General features: G+C 36.5%; 1 pseudogene across 1 annotated transcript; it reads right to left on the reverse strand.

The window, feature by feature from the left end:
- Positions 1-228: 228 nt before the first annotated feature.
- On the reverse strand, positions 229-1,158 carry LOC309857234 (small ribosomal subunit protein uS5 pseudogene; annotated as a pseudogene). The gene has a single exon. The product of its transcript is annotated as a small ribosomal subunit protein uS5 pseudogene (transcript).
- Between the last annotated feature and the right edge of the window lie 7,345 nt (positions 1,159-8,503).

An 8,503-nucleotide genomic window follows, 5' to 3' on the forward strand; every position in this document is an offset into this window, starting at 1 on the left:
TGTATTTGCAACTTATTGCAATAAAGCCTTTATCAATAGACTTCCCTGTGCACATGGTGGTCAAATTGCTGGTGAAAACCAGCCAGATCTATTACAAGCTTTCTCATGGCTTCTAGGTAACCCAAGTGAGCCTTTATTGATACTGGGAAGGGATAAAGCAGGGAAGGGATAAACAGTGCTATAAGATTTGGCTAGACAAAAGTAATGACTCTCATTACAAAGTGAGTATTTTTTTTTCAAGCTTTAGTTCAGTTTATTTTTCTTGTATAAAACTATGTAGTAGCCACAGCTGGAGCCTGGGTCCTCTGAACAGAGACTCTGGTGTGGGTCTTCACAAGATGGTCCGTGAACTCCTGATAGGGAGACTTGGTGAACACAGTCTCCTTCCAGAGATCAGGGGTGAGATAGCTGTAGGTCTTGGAGATGGCATCGAAAGTAGCCTTGGCAAAGTTCCCTAGGGTGGCAGTGCAGCCCCTGGCCGAGGTGTAGCAGTCGTCAATACCAGCCATCATCAGCAGTTTCTTGGGCACAGGGGCCGAGACAATGCCAGTGCCTCTGGGGGCGGGGATGAGACGCACCAGCACAGAGCCACAGCGGCCAGTCACCTTGCACGGGACAGTGTGGGGCTTGCCGATCTTGTTCCCCCAGTAGCCTCGCCGCACAGGGACAATGGAAAGCTTCGCCAGAATGATGGCTCCGCGGATGGCAGTGGCTACCTCCTTGGAACACTTGACATCCAAACCGACGTGTCCATTGTAATCTCCGATGGCGACAAATGCCTTGAACCTGGTCCGCTGGCCCGCGCGCGTCTGCTTCTGCACAGGCATGATCTTCAAAACCTCGTCCTTGAGGGAGGCTCCCAGGAAGAAGTCGATGATCTCAGACTCCTTGATGGGCAGGGAGAAGAGATAGATCTCCTCCAGGGACTTGATCTTCATGTCTTTGACCAGGCGGCCCAGCTTGGTGACGGGGATCCACTCCTTGTCCGCGGCCTTGCCCCCGCGAGCTCCGCGGCCTCGGCCCCGGCCCCGACCACGGCCCCGGCCCGCCCCGGCCCCGGATGCCGCTGCCGAAGCCACCGCGGAAACCGCCGCGGCCTCCCATTCCAGGGCCCCCGGGCCCTCCGGGCCCTCCCGCAGCACCGGCGTCATCCGCCATTTGGTGTTCTCTCGGAGAGGAAACAAAGTGAGTATTTTAAAGCAAAAGAGCCTGTTGGGAATATTGTTTTATAAAATAGTGGTTTTTTTTATTAACTTTTTAAAATTCAATTAGGTAACATATAGTGTACCAATAGTTTCAAATGTAGATTTCAGTTATTCATCCATAGCATATAATAGCTAATGCTCAGTACTTACTGTTATAGCTTCTTGAAAGCAGAATTTTAACCCACTGAGCCACCCAGGCGCCCTTGAAAGCAGAATTTTAGATCACATTTTCTGATTACTTCCATGTCGTACAACACTTTCCTGCTAGCAACCTTCAAAACATACTGTTTGTTAGAGGAATTTCTTTAATAATAAATAAATAGGAATTCATTTAAATTTATAAATATATAAAATAAATAGGAATTTATTTAAATTTATTTAAATATTACACACTGTTTCATTGTTCATAAATAAGGTGATGATATTATAGCCATTAGTTGGTAGCACTGATATATCACTATCTTTTTACTTCTCAGTGCATTCTCTTTACACAAATAGATATATATTTTAAAAAATGTGAATCTGTGGCAAACTTGTAAAAAACCCTATACAGTAAAGTTTATCATTTTAAGTAATCTCAATTATCTTCCTCAATTGTGATAGTATATCCTTCTATCTAGGCCAGATATTGTATGAGGGATTTGAAGAGACATACTTTTCTAAATTTCACTTTTCTCATCTGCAAAATGCTTATCATGATCCTACAAAAAAATACACTTATAATTTTTTGATGAAAATTTATTTATTTATTTTAAGATTTTATTTCTTTATCAGAGAGAGTGGGCGAGAGAGCAAGCACAGGCAGACAGAATGGCAGGCAGAGGTAGAGGGAGAAGCAGGCTCCGGCCGAGCAAGGAGCCAGATGCGGGACTCGATCCCAGGATGCTGGGATCATGACCTGAGCCAAAGGCAGCTGCTTAACCAACTGAGCCACCCAGGCGTCCCTTTTGATGAAAATTTAATCTGTATAAACAATATATTTGCTGTAATGCGTGGTTCATGGAAAACATCTTTTTTAATTATAAGCAGTATTAGAAATTAAGTAAATGTGTCTATAATATTTAAAGTTTTAACACATAATTCCACTGCTTTGCCTTATTTTCTCAAATCCCTTTACCACTTTCACTGACAGAGTCAAATGTACTTTTTCTACTAGTAGCCAGCTCTTTGTCTTTTGTCAGAAAGATGCCCTTGTGAATTATTTATAATAGAGATATTAGCAATAATAATAATAATAATAATAATAATAAATAGCCATGAAAATGTTAAAAAAAAAGTTTTCTTAACTAATTAGGGTTCTTAGACATCAATTAGAGGAACCACCTCGGGCAAGCAAATTAATCTGCAAGACATTCCCAGAATTAACAAGTCAGTCAGATACAGGGTTGTCTGTAGACTGAAAAGAACTAGGTTTGGAAAATAGGTAAGGACAGTGAAAAAAGTGATCAAATTTTTGGGCAAAATAAACTCTTAGGTGTCCTTTCAATGGAGTCCTGTTCATTATGTAGCAGAAACTCTGGAGATTATCTCAATCCATTGGAGTCACCCCGTTTATTAGCTTGCTATTGACAAAGTTATTTACAAACTGTAGAGCAAGAGGTTATAATGGAGAAAACTGATGGTAATGCACAGGATTCTTGTTAACAATAATGCAAGTTAGTGATTTTTCATTAGAAAACATAAATTCTATAACCCAAATTATGGGCCCAGAGCACTTCTGCTGCACAACTCTGCTTATATCCCAAATAACCATGTGAACTAGTTTTAATATCTGCTTCTCTTATTAATTTTTGAATAAAAATTCTTGACACAAGTATTTTATAATTGTGTGATAATCATGAATTTAATTTTTGGAGAACAAAACACACTTTAGCATAACTAGGTTTGTTCACAGAACCAGCCTTGGTAACACACTTCTATATGTTAGAAATGATGTAATAAATGTAGAATATTGGGCACTTGTTTGGTATTCTTTGCCATGTTTTGCACTATCTAAAAAGAGATCAGTGAACTTGGACTGGAGTTAGTAGACATGGAAGAAAATAAAATATTACAGAGAAGAATACTCTGTGGTCCACAACCTAAACGGCCTGGGATTCCCATCATTTGGATCCCTGTAGCTTTACAGAAGTCAATTAAATTTTTGTATCTCTGATTAAAGTTGTTTCCCCAGTACTTTTTCAAACATCTCTTGTAAAGTATTGTTTCCCAGAAAAAAAGGGATTTTGCACATGTATCTGCCTTTGTCTCTGGTCATGATCTCAGTCAGGATCCTGGGATCGAGCCCCATATCGGGCTTCCTGCTCATTAGGGAGTATACTTCTCAGTCTCTCTCTGCAGCTACATCCCCCTGCCCCACTCATGCTCTCTCTCTCTCAAATAAATAAATACAATCTTTAATTTTTTAATTAAAAATAAGATAAATAAATTAAAATAAAAAGTCTGGGCTTACTGCCCCATTTAGCTCCTTTTGTTTTTTTGAGTTGTATTTAAAGCAGCATGAGAGAACATGAGGCTCTCAAACTTAAAAAAAAAAGGAAAAAATTGAGTTTTGTTAGGATTTAAGATCTTGTCTGCTAGACAAAAACGTTGGCTTTGTTAACATGTGAAAATTATCAAAAGGGAATAAGATAGAATTCTAATAATTTTTGTAGAAATTAAAAATTTTCTCCAACCCAATTACATACAGACCCATTAAGTAAATTCATTCCAATGTCCCAAACCAACCTTTTCTAATAGTAATGCATCTGTGTAAACAGGGTCAACCCAAGGAATAAATAAATATTATTATTTTTTTCCTGTCTCTTCCACAGTCTCATCTGGGTATATTGGTAGCAAGCCAATTATCTATCTTATAAGACATGATATCATAAGGAAGGGTATTCTGTCCATTTGGAACAACTGAAAATCATTGTAATTTTATCTTGGTGCAGTAACTTGAGATGGCACAGTGTGGGTTATGAATATATTTTATTTTTTTTTTACTGGGAAGAAGAGATTATAGAGATATTGGTTATCCAATAGAGACTGACAGGTGTTGATAGTTGCCAGGTCAATATCCATCTACTTTTTCCTTTAGTATCAGAAAGCACTGAGGGATTGACAACAAGGAAACTTAAAACAACATCAAATATTTTATTGTCTCTTTTCTAGTTACATTGTAACCATATGACAAAGTATCAGTCGTACAAGATATCATTCTCTTTTACCTCTATCTTTCTGCCAGAAATGTGGGCTTAATAGTGAGAACTCCAACAGCAATTTTTGCAACTGTGAATAAAAAGCCATGAAAACCTCTAAGATAGTTCACTTGACTTTCTTAAGACTCTGAACCAACACCAGAAAACACTCTCTGTAGTCTTCTTGTTAAATGAAAAATATGGTTAAACCACTTTTGACACTCTACTACCTACAGCAAACTGTAAATCTTAATTGAAATATGTCCTCTCAGCTGTGCTTAAGCAACTGAGTCCTGAGCTTTTCAGGTTTTCAGTCTGAAAGAGTACACCTCGGGTGCTCTGAAAGGGAAGAGAAACGACACCCTGTTCTCCATATAAATTAAAGAAGAGAAATCTGTGCATTTAAGTGGGCCATATAAAATTTATCAAGCAGTTATCTCCTAACTCCTTCCTATCCAAATTACCTGATATGCTCTCCCTACTCCTTTATTCCACGTTACTGCCTTTTCACAACATGTCTTCTGTTATTTCCTTCTTGCAAGCTAGTTTTGATTTCTGCATCTAAAAAAATCAACAATCATTGTGTATTTCAATTCCCATTTTCCTCAAATGCATTGATTCTTCTTATCTATTACTCTTTTCTCATACTCAGTGTCTTTGTCTTTATGGGGTTTGTACTTTGCTTTTCCCCATCCTTTACTGCCATTATATAATCAATCTAATAACTTCTTAGAGAAAGTTAAAAATTCCCGCATAGCCACACGTGAACACAAAGTCACTGATTTTTAGCAAACCTATAAGATAGTCAGACATCCATTCAATTTCTTTTTTTTTAAGATTTTATTTATTTATTTGACAGAGAGAGATGACAAGCAGGCAGAGAGGCAGGCAGAGAGAGAGGAGGAAGCAGTCTCCCTGCTGAGCAGAGAGCCTGATTTGGGGCTCGGTCCCAGGACCCTGGGATCATGACCTGAGCCGAAGGCAGTGGCTTAACCCACTGAGCCACCCAGGCGTCCCTCCATTCAATTTCTTAACTGAGTCCCAAATGCATCCTGACTTCTAACCTAAACCTAAGCTCTACTTCTTACACGTTGTTATATGACCAAATTCTTTCAGTTCAGTATTTTGTAACATTTAAATATTAATCAGTTGATGCTTTGTTTGTGTATTTCTATGAAAATAATTTGAATACTGTAGATTTATTGTTATATTTATAGGTTTATAATCAAAGTTTCATCAGTTGAAGTTTTTGGAAATTTCAGATATAATGATTAACCTAAAATGATACTGCCTCAAATCCCTCTGATATCAAGGCCCAACACCTGATTATAGCCAAACCTGTGGTGGATAGTTCCATGGGAAATTGCAGTTACTTAACACTGATAGGATCTCATGTTCTCTCTCTCATTTTGGAATGTCTCCAACACAACCCAAAAGTGTAGGAGAGTTAATGTCCTCTGAGGACAGCTCTCAGTGAAGTGGAAATAAGAACCATAGGTAAAATTGTCAGTTTTCAGGTCTTCATGAGGACAACTTAAAGAAGTTTCTCAGGACCTTTCAGTAAAAGCAAGCCTTCATTTTCTATCCACAACAATTATATCAACAATGTACCTCTTTGACAAAGTTGCTTCTTCACTGTATCACTTTCCCATTCTTTTCTACCTTGGATAATCTCCCAGATAAACTAACAGTACTCAAATCCTTTGTCCTACTCTTTGCTCTCAGGATAAATGGAGCCAAAAGACTTAGATTAATATCAAGTTCTGAATGGGATCTTAGAGCTATTTCTGTCCTGATTTTCATAAACATAGGGACCTTTGAATTATCAGGCTATAAATAAGTTCTAAATGGAGGGGGCAAAAGCAAAAAGTAGAAATTTTTATGTTTGATTTTTAATCATGATTAATTGACTTTATTGATTATTATAAATACTAACATTATAAAAGTGTGGATCTTTGTAAAACAATGTCATATTGTAAGAAAGAAGTTGCATAATACTTTTGAGAATATTAAACCAAGTGTTCAGGTGCCATCTAATTTCTTGTTTAATCCAGAACTTTGGTGTGCATCATCTTGAGGAATAGGATTTTGAAGTCCAGACAGACTAAGAGAAAACTGATCCAAATGTGTGTGTTTATATTTCTGCTTTTGTTGTAAAAATCAAAGTGTGATTGCTGGTTTAAAATGGTAAAACTAATAATGTTCATGGACTCGATTATAAATTTTCTAATTGTATGGGAAGAATCCAATAAACATAGAATTAATTGATTTGCAAATCCCCAAAGAGCTACAGGATCAGGTAGTGGTATGTTCTGATTCAACAGCATCATAATGCAGCATTTTATATGTGTGGCTAATGGATATTTTCATGAATGTTTGCTAGCTAGTCAGCCAATACAGAGAAATATTAGGTAGCGTAATTACTCACAGTTGTGTTTAATAAAATGAGAGAAAATTATCAAATGACACTAATAATAATAATCCTATAGCAGGCTAAATAATTCAATGATAATTACAAGTATTAATCTAGCTTTCTTCCCTGATTATGGCTCTGCTCTCCTTTATCATAATGGGAGTAGCAGATTGTCTGCAGTGAATTGTGAAAACGCAGCAGTGACTTTGGCAGTGAAGGCCTCCCATCAATTTTGATAGGTTAAAATGATTCTGGTTGGTCTTGAGCAAATGTGTCAATTTTTTTTTTCTGTGTGTGTCATAAAAGAAAGAAGCAATAGTAAATTCTTGCTGTTATTCCATGGAGCCAATAAAATCATACTGCCAACAAGAGGCTGTTGACACCATAGGTGTAGTTAACTGTCTTGAAATACTACGCCTGGAAATAAAATCCTAATATTTCACATAACCTCTTTTTTTAAAAGAAATAAAACAAAACAAAACAAAACAACTATACTGCTTACATTTAGGGCCCTGCTGTTGTGTAACTATTTTTGAACATGTCTTCTGTAAGTGTATATATATATATATATACATATATATATATATATATACATATTTTTCTGTGCAATAAATTCATTTAGAGATAAATTTGGATTGCAAATTATTTTGGGGGAGGCGTGGTATTTGTGGCTAGTCTTACAAGTAAAAAGGACTAAAAGAAAGAAGAAAAACATTTTTTATTACAGCATATTTACATCTGTCCAAAGTACTTATCTACTATAATACTGACTAATGTATAATACTGTACACAAAGAAAGAAGCTAAATGAGTTATAATTCAGTCAGTGTATAGCTGGCCATTTTAAAACTTACCACTGAATCTTTCTGGTATGCAATGTGATATCTGGCAATCTGGTCCAGTTCATTACATCAGGTCATTTGTATGTTCTTATTACCATTTTGATAGCATAGCACATTTTATAACCCAGACATTTTACAATGGAACTATGATGCATGTATTTTCAAAAGTATAGACATACATGAAGCTATGAGGTCAAAAAAGATGAATGTCCGTAGTACCATATAGACTCAACAAATAAAAGTGTCCAAGGGTCTGAGTGTGACTTATGAATATTGTATAAGATTAGGCCAACATGTGGTTTTGATATAAATAATCTGTTCTTAAATTAGAATTACAATCGTTGAGTACAGTGTTGAAAATGGCAGATAGATTTTAGCTATCTTTGCTCACTAGGGAAAATGGAAAAATGTTTAGTTTGGTCAGATTTTCACTTAACTTCTGAAAAATCTTACGTTTGAGAGAACCCTTCTGAAATAAGAATCCTTAAAGACATAACCCCTTTGGCACAAGTTTTCAAGAAACTTGTTTGATGTTGTAGACAATTCTATGGCACACGTACTGTTCTAGATGTTTCATGCCAATAATATGTAAGCCATACCAAGGCTACATATACATATAGAGATGTTCCTCAGCTTACAAGGGGGCTATGTACAGAGAAACACATAAAAAATTGAAAATGCATTTAATACCCCTAAACAATCAAATATCATAGCTTACCTTAAGCTTATTTAAACATACTCAGAACACTTACATTTGCCTGCATTTGGGCAAAATCATCTTAAGCAAAGCCTATTTTATAACAAAGTATCAAATATCACATGCAATTTATTAAATATTACACTAAAAAAAGAAGAATATATATAT

This window comes from Mustela nivalis (assembly GCF_964662115.1).
Source record: "Mustela nivalis genome assembly, contig: HAP1_SCAFFOLD_516, whole genome shotgun sequence".
Taxonomy (NCBI): Eukaryota; Metazoa; Chordata; class Mammalia; order Carnivora; family Mustelidae; genus Mustela; species Mustela nivalis.